A 15,881-nucleotide genomic window follows, 5' to 3' on the forward strand; every position below is an offset into this window, starting at 1 on the left:
GCCACGCCAGACTTCCAGAAACAGCGCGCGCCCGCTCTGGTATGCGGGGCGGCCGCACTGGTCCGTTCAGCCAGATTCCTGATTCGAGTCCCTTTCGAACATTTTGAAGCCAAATTTGATCCTGAAGCCTATATATACCCTAAATAAGACATTGTTAAGAATAAGGGAGCGAAGGGAGGGCAAAATGATGACCTAGAGAGCGTAAAATGGCTTTGGAGAAGAAGACTTTTATATTCTTCATTATAGTTGTACTTCAGATGCTTGTTTTCGATTTGTCTTTAAACCCTAGTACTCTTATATTGTTTATTATCATGTTTTCATTGAAACCCATGGTGACGGTGAGTTCGATTATGAACTAATCATTATCGTGGGGTTCAAACGGATTTATTTATGGAATTCTATAGTTAATTTATTTCAATATCTTGGTGTGTGGTGATTGATTGATATCTTAGTATTGGTTGTGCTTATTCGTCTTATGTGCGTAGTTAACATATAAGATAGCGTATTAATTTCTATTGAAGCAAAAGTAAATATAGAGGTTTAGAACTTTCCATGCTAGCATAGGTTCATGTATTTGTTATGCATGATTCATAGGTAATTTTAACCATCTTACTTTCCCTATGTAATCACGATAGATAACTTGCGCATTAAACCTTTATATTGTCAAATTCTACAGATATATAGGGTCTCAACATAATTGGTGTCTATTTAGCTTCTATCTATTTTATGAATGTCTGGTAGTAGGGTATTCGTACAACGAAAGTTGGCATTTACTAGTTTCGTATTATTTGATTAGTTGTCATCGCCATTACATGCCAAGGTTAAGAACAATGACTCTGAATGAAATATTTAATGAAGTTAGAATCCCATGTTTGTCTCATATAGTTAATTCAATCACTTTTATTCTTAGTTAATTGCATGTTACTTTAATCTTAGTTATAAACATCTCAACTTGTTATTGTCTTAGCATTGAGCGATAGCCATACCATTGTTGCATAGGTGCGTAATCTTAAGTTAACTAAAAAGAGTCTTTATGGGAACGAATATGATTTATATCATATACTACTTGCAAACGCGTATACTTGCGTGTAATTTTAACGTGTGTTTTCACCCTAACAAGTTTTTGGCTCCGCTTCCGGGGACTCGGTGTTAATTTTAGTTTATGTGCTTGACATCAGTGGTCGTTAAAGTTCACTTACTCGGATTCTTTTACTTTCACGGTTTACTTGTTTGTGTTGCAGGTACTCATTACAATGGGAGATCCAGCAGCATCAAAGAAAGCGTTGATGGATTTTTCTCAACCCAAGATCAATGGCATTCAATTTAGCATTGTCAGGCCTACGATCGCAGTTAATACCTTTGAAATCAAGCCTGGCATGATTCAGATGGTACATAATTCAATCCAGTTTGGGGGTTCTCCAACGGAGATCCTAATATGCATATTAGGGATTTCATCGAGATCTGTGACACCTTCAAGTTCAACAATGTTTCTGAAGATGCTATGAAGCTGAGACTTTTCACTTTTTCTCTGAGGGAGAAAGCTAAGTGCTGGTTACACTCTCTACCAGCAGGTTCTATCACTACTTGGGAGGATCTCACTCAGAAATTTCTTACTAAATTCTTCCCTATGGCGAACACAGCTGCAATCAGGAATGCTCTTACTCAATTTGCGCAGTAATCGGGAGAATCTCTATGTGAAGCTTGGGGGCGCTATAAGGAGATGCTTAGGAAGTGTTCTCATCATGGAATGCCTCATTGGATGATCATCAATTACTTCTATAACGGTTTGGGAGCACAGTCAAGACCCATACTCGATGCAGCATCAGGTGGAGCATTATGGGCAAAGTGCTATGAGGAAGCTTATGATCTAATTGAACTGATGGATGCTAATGAATATCAGTATCCAACCCAGAGATTTCCACATGGCAAGGTAGCAGGAGTTCTTGAAATGGATACAGCTACGGCTATCACTGCTCAACTAAAGGCGTTGTCTATGAAGATTGATTCTCTGACTAACTATGGTGTTAATCAGATAACCAGAGTGTGTGAGCTATGTTCAGGTTCACATGCGATGGAGCAATGCGCTATATCTAGTGAATCAGCTCAGTTTGTGAGCAACTTTCAGAGATCGCAGCAACCAGTTCCGGAAACTTATCATCCTAACTTCAGCTGGAGTAACAATCTGAATACGATGCGACATCCCTTCCAGCAGTTTGGAAACAGGTAATTCAATCCTCTTGTTTTCAACAGCCGCAATATGCACCAAGACAATAACTCCAATTTCAACAACTATCGCATGGAAGTACAAGTCGATCTAATGAAAAATCTGAATTTGAGGAGTTGAGGCTCATGTGCAAGAGCCAAGCGGTTTCTATCAAGACTCTGGAGAATCAAATTGGGCAGATTGCCAATGCTTTGTTAAATCGACAACCTGGTACACTCCCTAGTGACATAGAAGTTCCAGGCAAGAGGGAAGCATAAGAACAGGTGAACGCCATCACCTTGAGGTCTGGGAAGGTTGCAAGCCCTGAAAAATCTCAAGTTTCAGAAAATGAAGTTGTAGCTGAAGAAGAGGTGTTCAAGGATGACTAGGTGGAACCAAGGAAGAAAGCTATTATCAACACTTCTCCTGAGGGTAATACAGGGGAAAAACAGGTCTATCCTCCACCACCTTTTCCTAAAAGGTTGCAGAAGCAGAAGTTGGATAAGCAACTTGCTAAGTTCTTGGAAGTTTTCAAGAAACTTCACATCGACATGCCTTTCACTAAAGCTCTTGAACAGATGCCTAGCTATGCGAAGTTTATGAAAGGTATTCTCTCTCGAAAAGTGAAGCTCGATGACTTAGAGACCGTTGCCCTTACGGAAGAATGTAGTGCTGTGCTGCAACAGAAATTGCCTCCGAAGTTTAAAGTGTTGGGTTTCGAGCACATAAACGCAATGGAAACAGTAATTAAAAACGTGAAAAATCAGAATTTTTGAAACCCACCGCAGGATCCATGCGAAAAATAGATATTTAATTCATAGATCAGATTGTTTATCTTAAGAAGCTTTACGATTATGGTTGTCAAAAGGAGATCCTAGCTTTAAACGAACACCACGTATCCCGCCTTAACGATCTACACCGTACAAGTATCCACACGAAACCTGGTACGAAGGAGGCGTGTACTAGCACCAAGAACTGACCTATTTTTTCCTCTATCACTCTATCACCTTTAGCTGCTAGGGTTTTATGTTTTTATCTAATAAAAACGTAACCTTAATTTTAGTTTTAAGGATGTTTATATAGAGAGGCCAAAAACAGTCCTAACCCTAATCCAAGTTAGAGTTTATTAAAATCTGAAATTCTATTTATTTAATAAGTAAGTTTAACCCAATTACTAAATGGGAAAATAAATTTTTTTGTCACCCAACTTATTGTGTGTTTAGAAACTTACCACTCAACTATAATTTTTTTTGTTTTACTCACTAATGTTAGGTTCGGATTTTTTTTAATCACTAACATTAGGCTCGGATTTGATTATTAGTATTTTGTCAATTTTCTATAGCATTATTAAAATATAGTGATAACTAGTACAAAAAGTGTTATATGTGTCTTATAAGAAAGATTATATGTGTTTGCTAGATGCATATGGAGGAGTCGTATAATGTCTGAATAACGCATATTGTCTTAAACATATGATCAGAACAGATGTTTATACATTCTAAACAGACGCATAAAATCAGTTCATATACGTCTGTTATTTTTTAGGTGGGGTACTAAGCTCAAAACCAAAATTATTAGGATGAGGCATCGCAATCCGTACTAAAATTATTGGGAAATAAAAAAATAAAAAAATCAATATAATTAAATTAGCAAACTGATCATAAAGTACTTATAAAAAAATTAAAAAATTGCATATCAATATTTTACCAAATGACACTTTCAAAAACCCAATGAAATCACCAATCACAACCCGTTCATGCAACACTTACCGGCCCAAAAACAAAACTATAAACTCATCCATTCTAATAGAATTGTGAAACAAGTATATATATAAATAGAAAAATATAATAATATTGTAATAATGTGAATTTGGTATTAAATCAAACAACTCTCACAAGATATTTTTCTTACAAACATAGTTTTATAACTTATTTTTAAGTTTTTTTTTGTATATAAAAATTTAAACGTTAAATTATTATTTATAACAAAAAATTAAAAATAATTCATGAAACTACATCTTTAGGAGCCTTAAAATGCTTGTCAAACTCTCATCACCAAGGTAAACGACTTGGGGGACATATGGAGTACTATATACAAAGATATAGACATATATCAAATTATTAAAAAAAATACAGACTACCACTATATTTTAATAATGGTACCAAAAATTGACATAATGCTAATAATCAAATCCGAACCTAACGTTAGTGACTAAAAACAAATATGAACCTAACATTAGTGAGTAAAAGAAAAAAATTAACAGTTGAATGGTAAGTTCCTAAAAACACGTTAAGTTGGGTGACAAAAAAATCCATTTTCCCTTACTAAATAACAACTGAATTTCGGATTTAATAATATACAAATTTGAAATTCATTTATCCCATTAATTAAGTCCAACTTAATTAATAATAAATAATTCAAATTTCTTTTTTTTATTTCAAATCCGAATTTGAATTAAATATTCCTCCATGCTTTCTTTGTGCGACCCTATAGGTTATTATTACGTTGGCAATAATTTAAATATCTCATATTTAAATTATAAACAATGAGTGGCATCTAGTAATACATCATTGCTACCCAAGTAATAATAATTAAATCGGTGATGGATTAAACCTTTCGTGAATAATGTACTATGTAATATAATCCATTTAACCAAATATTATAGATTAAACTAGAGGCATGTAATGTGTCATCCTCATCATAGTTTAATCCAAGTTTCCTTGATCAATGAGTAGACTATCATATCAAATCAATAGTTGAACTTGACCACACATTTCATAGTCTAGCTCACACAAGAGGCCAATAATATCACTCCTAAAATAGGAGGGTTAAATCCCATCTAGATCATTCGTATTTCTCATATGATTCATAATATATCCAATGTCCACTTTTATCATAACCCGGTCAAGGATAACTTTTAATGGAATCAATGTATATTAATTCTCGTATAGAAATATAATGACTTCAGGTCTAAGGACCATTACATCATTATCATTGTGAGAATTACTTATGCACAACAGACATGTAGAATCTCATATTAGGTCTGTCCAGCACCATGTACATATACATATGCCCGTGTTTTTGACTTTAGTATCACTATACCTATGATCAATGAGATATGATCATCAGTCAACAAACACACCATTCTTAATGCATTATTATTGTCCTTTAATAATAATACTCGACTAGGGACCTTTAGGAATATTGATACTATTCTCATAATCTCATTTCTAAGTCACGTACTTAGAGATATAGAATTGCATATCATATTCCAAGGACATTTATTAATCTAACATTTATATCACAGTAAATTAAGAATTAATAAACTATAATGGGAATAATCGATAGAACATAAACATTAATAATCCTAATATCTTAAACTAAAACATCATAGTGTTGTCTCTAGGGCACACACACTAACATAAAGATCCTGGAAGTTTCATTATTCCTTGTACTATTGGGAACTTATCTTTTGACAAATGCTTGTGTGATTTGGGAGCTAGCATCAATCCGATGCCCTTGTCTATCTTCAAGAAGCTTCGTCTACCTAGTCTGAAACCGACATACATTACATTGCAACTAGCTGATCGTTCCATCACTTATCCACGAGGCATTGTGGAGGATGTCTTGGTCAGGGTGGACAAACTCATCTTTCCTGCCGATTTTATAATTCTGGACTTTGAGGAAGATAAGAAGATTCCCATTATCTTGGGGAGACCATTTTTGGTTACAGGCCGAACTATAATCGATGTGCAAAAATGAGAGCTTACGATGTAGGTTCAAGATCAGAAGGTCACTTTTAATGTGTTCAAGGAAATAAAGTTACCCACAGATAAAGATCAGTGCTTTAAGTTAGAGCGGATCAGAGCGGATCGACTATGTCGTGAATTCGGAGCTTGAGCAATTGCCAAAGTTAGATACCTTAGAGAGATCCTTCATAGGGGAATCAGTTATTGAAGATGAAGAAGGAGCAGAGCAACTACAGGTTTTGAATGCACCTCCGTGGTAGAGGAAGTTGGATATGCCATTCGATTCTCCTGGGTTAGCAGAGCTGAAAATTTCTCAGGAGCGTCTCGATCCGTCTATTGAAGAAGCTCCCACACTTGAGCTCAACCCACTACCAGATCACTTGAGTTAGGCATTTTTAGGTGCACCCCCTGACAAGGGGTTGGAATATATCTATGATAAATTGGTCGGATTATACTTGTTTATTCGTTGTGATTTAATCACGTGTCTATATCTAGAATTTTTTGTATTCTCGTTATGACGTATGAACATTGAATTTTAAACTGGAGAAAAGCTTGGATTTCATTGCTTGTTTTGAATAAGGATATGCGTCAAATGGCTGGTAGTCAGCCCATATTTTTATGAGTGATCTAGGGTTGAATGAGATGGAGTGAAACACACTCATTCAAAAAAAAAAGAAAAAAAGAAAAAAAAAACATATGTGTTTATGCATAATTGATCAAGAGTGAGCTCTTTAATACTCGAGTTATTAAGTTCCAGGGGACTTTGTGCCTAGTGACCTAAGGCTTTGATAGTCTGGGATTCGCTAACCTAACGCTCGCTACATGGGTATTATTGCGTAAGTCTTTTGGCACCCCATTCATTGCACAGTCAAATAAACATCTTTGTTATGTATTCAATAATAGCATGAATCCTTGTATAACTCTAGTTGGAAGGAGGTGTTGTGAGTCATTATGAGTTTAGCGTCCATTCTATTTATAAACTTGTGATTATTTTGATAATAAATAAGTTATGGTTATGGATCTAGCATTGAGGGTATATCTGTTAAGCATTCTGCACACGCACGTTTCTTGTTTGTGAGTTGGTTTGTGAGATTTATTCGAACTCTATTTTAAGTCATTGCATTCTTAGAGGCATTATCTTGTTGGTTGGTTACGTTTATTCTGAGGGGATCGATTGCATTATCATTTTAGTTACATTCACGTAGTTGCATTCATGCATTAGGTTTGTTTGATAGTTTTTAGTCTGTTTATGCTTGAGGACAAACATCGATTCAAGTTTGGGGGTGTGATAAGTGGATTTTATATCTACTTGGAATGCTTCATTACAAGCTTAAGTTGGAATTTTGGACTCAAGTTAATGGTATTTTTTATGTATTTTTATGATTTTGCATTTCAGACATTAGTTAAAGGAAGAAAGGAGCTTCCAATTGAAATATGCTCAAAAAAGGTCAGGATTGGAAGCTAAGACCATGTTCATGTTGAAGAGCATCTTGAGATCTTCGCGTGGACTATTGGACCGTCTAAATCAGACGAACGGAACTCAATCTGCAGTCAAAACAAGAAAAGGAGCCAAAATCTAGTAACATGGTGTGCCCACGCTGGCATGCGGCACGGCCACGCCAGACTTCCAGAAATAACGCGGGCTGGTCCGTTCAGCCAGATTCATGATTCGAGTCCGTTTTGGTGATTTTGAAGCCTAGTTCGATCCTGAAGCCTATATACCCTAAACAAGACGTTGTTAAGAATAAGGGAGCGAAGGAAGAGCAAAAGAAGACCTAGAGAGCACAAGACGACTACAGAGAAGAAGACTTTTCTATTCTTTATTATAGTTGTACTTTGGATGCTTGTTTTCGATTTGTCTTTGAACTCTAGTACTCTTATATTGTTTATTATCATGTTTTCATTGGAACCCATGGTGACGATGAGTTCGATTATGAACTAATCGTTATCGTGGAGTTCCAACGGATTTACTTATAGAATTTTATAGTTATTTTTTTACAATATCTTGGTATGTGGTGATTGATTGATATTGTAGTATTGGTTGTGCTTATTCGTCTTATGTGCGTAGCTAACATATAAAATAGCGTGTTAATCTCTATTGAAGCGAAAGTGAAGATAGAGGTTTAGAACTTGCCATGCTAGTATAGGTTCATGTATTTGTTATGCATGATTTATAGGTAATTTTAACCATCTTACTTACCCTATGTAATCACGATAGATAACTTGCGCATTAAACCTTTATGTTGTCAATTCTATAGACATATAAGGTCTCAAAATAATTGGTGTCTATTCAGCTTCTATCTCTTTTGTGGATGTCTGGTAGTAGGGTATTTGTACAACGAAAGTTGGCGTTTACTAGTTTCGTGTTATCTGATTAGTTGTCATCACCATTGCATGCCAATGTTAAGATTAATGACTTTGAATAAAATATTTAATGAAGTTAGAATCCCGTGTTTCTCTCATATAGTTAATTTACTCACTTTTATTCTTAGTTAATTGCATGTTAGTTTAATCTTAGTTATAAACATCTCAACTTGTTATTGTCTTTGCATTGAGCGATATCCATACCATTGTTGTATAGGTGCATAATCTTAAGTTAACTAAAAAGAGTCTCTGTGAGAACGAATCTAATTTATATCTTATACTACTTGCGAACGCGTATACTTGTGTGTAATTTTAGCGTGTGTTTTCGCCCTAACACCATATAATGATTACTTTAATTTATCTTTAAGTTATCTGCAGTTTGCTATAGCTAGCTTCGTTTGTTAAATTTGAACTCAAATTTGGTTTAGTTGTGTGCGACTAAATTCTCTCGCAAATTTGGTTTAGCTAGCTATTGTTATTTTCAAATAGACTTAAATTATGAATATTTATAAAGATGATGTTGGGACAACCTGAGAGGTGCTTTTAATTTGGTCATGGTACTTTTGAATGACAATTGCTTAGTGTTGTGGCATAAAGAAATGCCTGGCTAGTATATTTTACAAACAATTCCTTTTGTTTTTTTAAAAATACTGTTGCAATTATATCCAAATACGTTGCCATTTAAAATTACATCAGCCATAAAATATTGCAGTTGGTTCAAATTTTGTTGCAATATTTGTTAAATTTGACCATAAATTCATTGCAATAGGACTAGTTAATGTTGCCTTAAGGTGGTTATTTAGCAGACAAAAACATCTATTGCTATTATTTTACTGTGTTGCTGTAAAAAATATTTTGTTGCTAATTATTGTCTACTGCAATAAGGTTGTGTTATTGCTATACATGGCTCAAAATGTTACTATAGGACCCCTATTGCATCACCACTGGATGCAACGCCAAAATTTTCCATATTTATTGCCATATTTTCTACTGCGACATAAAAAGCCCTTTAGGCAATAAATTTTTGATGTTGCTATATGCATTCTATGGTGTAGTTTATGTACCAACAATCAATATATGAGTAATTTGTAGAAGGGAGCGGAGTGAATACAAATTATAAATTTTCAACTTTTTCAACTTGAACAATTGTTAAACTGAAATAAAAACACAAGACATCAAAATTTCAGGTGGTTCGTTTTTGACTTGCCACATGAGTTATATATTAAAAAAATAATATGTATAAATTACACACCTCCGTTTTTTAGTGTTTTTCTAAGAGATAGTACTCTCAACTAAACTCTATTGAAAATCCTAGTTTCTTATTTCTTAGAGAATACACTGCTGTTACTTGGTTTATTGGTTTATATATTACCAAGTTATAATGCTTGCTAGACAATACATAACAAAGTTTTCAAGGTTCATCAAGATTGTTTTTTCATTCTCTTTCCCTTGAGTCTAGATTTTATCTTGATATATTACTTTAAATATCCCTCTAATTTATCATGCATGGAAATGGAGTGTTTTTTCTTCTTCATTATCCAAGATCACATGCTCACTTTGGCTTGGCTTCCATTTATCAAACTGAGATATTTTATTAGCTCATGTGCTCTGTCAGATTTGATACACGTGCTCTGTCAAGTCACTATCAATTGCTACTTTAGCCATTGACAGTGTGATCTTCTTAGCCATTGATGGGCTGATCCATTAGGCATTGAAAGTGTTCTCCTTAGCCATTGATGGATCACTTCATTTAATTAGATTTACATGGCAACGAGTATTGACAATAAGTCATCTTATTCTATTTATCCATTGAATCAGAAATGACTATGAAATGAACAATTACAACAATGACTATAAATTGAGATCTACATGAAAAATATTATAAAATCTTATCACAGATAAGCTACTCTACCAATGGCTATCAGAAAAAGATAATTTAGCCATTGATAGCTACTACTGACTTAATAAAATATTATGCTATATATTTTGTTTATCATCAAAAGTACATGTGATTCCTAACAAGTTTGTAACGACTCTAGTATACACATACAGTTATATACGTATTATATATTACTAGAGCTTAGTCTTTGAATTATATATCTTTCCAAACTCAAATCCTATTATATATTAGAAAGTTGGTTTAACAATGTTTTATCCCTATTAAACAATTTCTACTTGGATATTTTCAAAATTAACTAAAGACTTGGTCTGATAAATGTTTTAATTATCTTACCTTCACTTGAAACAATTTTTTAGTTATTAACATTCAAATTATCATAACAAACAAATGAGATATTTGGACTCAAAACCATTTTAGGTTGTTTGATTATTTAATTGTTAGTAGTCTTATAAAAACAATATGGTATAGTTTTATTATAATTGATCCTCAAGTATATATCATATTTTTTGGAGAAAAATATAACTTGCTTTAATTAAATATCATTCTAATTTCAGTTCTAATAGTATACACATACATCTATATGTTAATCCGTGATTTCTGATGATGCATTGAAGAAGTCTACAGCAAATCAGATTGTTAGTTAGTTAGATAAGTATTAGAGTTTTGTTTAATGTTAACTTAGTTAACTGGATAACCTTTGACTTATCTTTTCAAAACAAACTCTTTCTTAGATAAACCTAACATATTTCAAATTCCTTATCTCTCTCAGGTTTATCTCTTTCAAGAAACAATTCTAACGGATTACTTGTTTTACACATTCAAATATTTCAAACCTAATCTTATCTTTTATTATCTTTAAAAGAGTTTGAAATCCATTATATCCGTTACATGTTTTCTATATAAACCGACTTGATGTTTTTCAGAAACATACAACTCTCTGCACTTTCCTTTTTATATCTTTCTGAGAAAAATATCCTCTTAATTACATTCATTGATTATCCAGTTAATTAAGAGTTTATAGTCGAGTTGTAATCTTTCACATTATTATCTTTGTATTTGAAAGGAAGGTGTATTGTATCACTTGTCCCGGGTTGTGGGAATATTGATTACAAGATCAAGGCCAAGTAGCTGTGTGCTAGGTAGCTGTGTGCTAGGGAAAGGGTTCTTTCATTCAGGGCCAAGATTGTAATCAAGGAAAGTTTGTAAGTACTTTATTTAAGTGGATATAATACATTCTCTATGCTAGTTGGCATGGGGACTTGGATGTAGGCCATAGATTAGGTATAGGGGCCGAACCAAGTGAAAAGATTTGGTGTTCTTGCTTTAACAGCATCGCATGTTTATATTTCTGCACTTTACATTCTGCTGAATATATAGTATCTGTCTCTTTCAGTTACAGCATGTCTCATTTGCCAAGACAAAAGAGACTGTCTCATTTGTGAACAGTTGCACTTTAACTATTTCTGTTGAGCCTACGAATTTCATTTGGTATCAGAGCAGGTGCATTTAATTCTCTTTTTAGTGTTTATTTTGCTAGCGATCCATGGCTCAACCAGATAGGTATTCAAACAATTATCCACCACTGCTTCATGGTGCTGAAAACTACAATGATTGGAAGTTTCGTATGAAGATCTTTCTCCAGCGTGATGCATTCGAATGGGATGCTGTAGAAAATGGCTTTACAATTCCCATGAAAGAAGGGAAGCCAAAATCTCTCAAGGATCTTTCTCCTGAAGAAGTGAATGCAATGAACTCCAATGCTAAAGTGATGAACTCACTTCTCAATGGCATGGTAGCTACAGAATTAAGAAAAGTTTCAGCATGTACTACTGCCAAGCAGATTTGGGATACGATCAAAGTCAGCCACGAAGGCACGTCTAAGGTACGTGAAGTAAAATTAAGTATGCTAATGAGTGACTATGAAGGTTTCAGGTTGGAAAGAGATAAAAGCGTTCGAGATGCTCAAGGGAGGTTTCTGACATTAATGAACTCCATCTCACTTCTGGAAAGGATCATTCCTCAATCTGAGATTAATAGGAAAATCCTCAGAGCAATGCCAAAGAAATTTGCTCCAAAGGTTACAATTCTACAGGATTCGACACTACTTTCGACTATGGATACTCTAACACTGTTCAGTGAATTGGAAGAATTCGAGAACCAACTACGCAGATATGATGAAGAAGATGAAGCTCCTCGCAAGAAAACTCTGGCTCTTAATGCAGATGCAGGTGATTCTTCTGAAGATTCTGATGAGGAGATTGCACTTCTCACTAAGAAGTTCCACAAATTTCTGGCCAAAAAGAATACATCTAAATGACCCATGAAGTCTTCATTTCCAAAGAAAGAATTCAGACCTAGTTCAAACAAGGAAGGCAAAAATAATCAAAACAAGGATGCGTGCTTTGAGTGTGGAAAGAAAGGTCACTTCAAGAAGGACTGCTACAAGCTCAAAGCCAAAAAGAAAGCTTTACTCACATGGAGTGATGATGATTCTGAAGTGGAAATTGACTCAGACGATGAATTAGCTCAACTATGCTTTGCTGGACTTGAATCAGACTCTAGTGACAATGATGAGGTACATACTGTTCAAGTTAATAGAAATTCATATATATCTCAGGATGTACTAACCTTGCAGGCTCAAAATAAAAAAATTAAAAGAAAAGAATGCTTATCTTAAACAAGCATTGAGTGAGGTTCTTAATGAGGTTGATGATTCCATCAAAGATGAATCCTTAGTAGAAGAAAATAAGCTACTATCTGAGAAGGTCTCTAAGCTGAAAGAAGAAGTCAACTACCTCAAAAATGAGATCGAGATGAAAGATGCATGTCTTGATGCATTAAAGAAGGAAACTTTTTCTGCTGAAGCAAATGCATCTTCTGATTCTATAGTTCCTGAACTCAAGCAAAAGGTTGCCCAGCTGGAAACTGATCTAGCCAAATGTTTTCATGGAGAAGGAACCTTGAATGCTTTACTTGCCCAACAGAAATCTTCTCTTGACAAAGAAGGTTTGGGGTATGGATCAGCCAACAAAAAGAAGGTTTTTCAAAGTGGCTACAAAAGAACTCCTATGAAATACAAGATGCCTTTTGAAAAATGTCAAGACTGTGGCAAATCTGGTCACACCAATTCTGCATCTCGGTTATGTGGTATTAAGGGCCACGATACTAACTCAGCAACTAGATCTAAATCTGTACATAAATCTGTTAATATTGTTCAAATGTGGATTAAGAAATTTGACAGGCATTTGTATAAGATTTATGATACTAACATTCAAGGACCCAAAGTCACATGGGTACCTAAGAGATAAAGGATCTTTTGCAGGTCTGTTTTAAAGTCCATGTTCCTTGAAACAAGTGGATTATTGATAGCGGTTGCTCTCGTCACATGACTGGAGATAAATCAAAGTTTCTCTCATTAATCGCTAAAGAGGGAGGCTTAGTTACTCTTGGAGATTCCAATACCGTACGTATTGTAGGTAAAGGTACCATAGGTAACGACAAGTTTGCTATTAACAATGTTCGTTTAGTTGACGGTCTTAAATATAATCTTATTAGCGTAAGTCAGTTAACTGATGCTGGTCATAGTGTTAAGTTTGATAAAGATGTTTGCTATATCGGTAATAAAGCTAACGAGTTTGCTTTAGTAGCCAAAAGAAAGGGAAACATCTTTGTGTTAGATTTTGATGAGCAGCAAGAAGAAATCTGTCTAGCTACCATTCAAGAACAATATAATCTTTGGCATAGGCGTCTTGGTCATGTTCACATGGATCTACTTCGAAAGATATCTTCACATGAGTTAGTTCGAGGTTTACCAAAGCTGAAATTCAAGAAGTTAGAACCATGTTCAGCTTGCCAGCTTGGAAAATAGGTGAAAACTTCCTTTACTGCGAAGAATAAAGTATCAACTTCTGTTCCTCTGCAGTTGTTACATCTAGATCTTTTTGGTCCAGAAAGATATGTAAGTTTGGGAGGTAAGAATTATGCTTTTGTTATAGTAGATGATTACTCTCGTTTTACTTGGGTGTTATTCTTGCGTACTGAAGATGAAGCTTTTAGTGAATTCAAAGATCTTATTACTAACCTTGAGACTAAGTATTCCTTAAAGCTCAAGACTATTCGTAGTGATCATGGAGGAGAATTCGAGAAAGATTTCGTGACTTTCTGCAAATCTAGAGGCATTACTCATGAATTCTCTGCCCCACGTACACCTCAAGAAAACGGAGTTGTTGAACCCAAGAACAGAACTCTACAGGAAACTGCTCGTACTCTTCTTCATGAAAGTAATCTGCCACGTAAATTCTGGGCAGAAGCGGTAAACACTTCCTGTTATGTATTAAATAGAGTACTTATTCGTCCTATTTTGCTTAAAACTCCTTATGAATTTCTTAAGAATAAAACGCCTAACATCAGTTATTTTCGAGTATTTGGTTCAAAATGTTTTATCTTAGATACACAGAACACTAGAGGAAAATTTGATGCTAAGTCTACGGAAGGAATTTTCTTGGGATATTCTACTACAAGCAAGGCCTATAGAGTTTATAATTCTATCAAGCTCAAAGTTGAAGAATCTATCAACATTACATTTAATGAATCTGCCTTGAAGATATCTCAAATTGAAGAAGATGTTGCGGATCTATCGTCTCATTCCCAAATGAGACAGTCTCATTCTGAAAAGAGTCAGTCTCATTTTGACAAATCAAGCAGTCAAGACTCTCCAGGTCCATCTCAGTCTTCTGATCATTCTTTGGGATCTACTCAAGCTTCAGATGAATCTTCTGGCTCTCCAAAGACTCCCGATAGTGTTTCAAATGTGAATTCTGTTACTCCTCCGAATAAATCTTCACAAGCGGAAATGAGGCAGTCTCTTTTGAATGAGACAACTCCGATTCATTTCCAGGCAGACAATTCTAATGAGGAAGAGATGAGTAATATTCAACTTCCTAAATCTTCTAGGACTGTGAAGAATCATCCACCAGATAATCTTCTTACTGATTTAGATCAAGGGATTTCTACGTGAAGCAGGCTTCATAACTTATGTGCATTCTGTGCTTTTGTTGCTGAATTTGAACTGAAAAATGCTCAAGAAGCTGTTGCAAATGAATGTTGGTCGGTTGCCATGCAAGAAGAATTGAACCAGTTTGAACGTTGTCAAGTCTGGGAACTTGTCTCTCCTCCTTCTAATGCAAAAGTCATCGGTACTCGTTGGGTTTTCAAGAACAAGAAGGATGAAGATGGTAACATTATTCAGAATAAAGCTCGCTTGGTGGCTCAGGGATACAACCAACAGGAAGGAATTGATTTCGACGAGACATATGCCCCTGTAGCACGTCTCGAAGCTATTCGGATTCTAATGGCATTTGCAGCTCACAAAGGATTCAAGCTTTACCAAATGGATATTAAAAGCGCATTTTTAAATGGTCATCTTAAGAAAGAAGTCTATTTGAAGCAGCCTCCAAGTTTCATTCATGAAAAAAATCCACACTATGTCTACAAGCTCAAAAAGTCTGTTTATGGATTGAGACAGTCCCCTCGATGTTGGTATGAGCGTCTCAGTCAGTTTTTGCTAAAGAATGGCTTCACTCGTGGTACACTCGATCCAACTCTTTTTATTTTTCATAAACGCCATCATTTTCTATTAGTACAGGTTTATGTAGATGATATTGTG

The 15,881-nt window shown here is 34.9% G+C and overlaps 1 non-coding gene across 1 annotated transcript; it reads right to left on the reverse strand.

Annotated features, from left to right (window-relative positions):
• Window positions 1-1,642: 1,642 nt before the first annotated feature.
• On the reverse strand, window positions 1,643-1,749 carry LOC141676405 (small nucleolar RNA R71). Its single transcript, XR_012556997.1, has one exon. It is a non-coding gene; the product is annotated as a small nucleolar RNA R71 (small nucleolar RNA).
• Between the last annotated feature and the right edge of the window lie 14,132 nt (window positions 1,750-15,881).

This window comes from Apium graveolens, chromosome 7 (genome assembly GCF_009905375.1).
Source record: "Apium graveolens cultivar Ventura chromosome 7, ASM990537v1, whole genome shotgun sequence".
Classification (NCBI taxonomy): Eukaryota; Viridiplantae; Streptophyta; class Magnoliopsida; order Apiales; family Apiaceae; genus Apium; species Apium graveolens.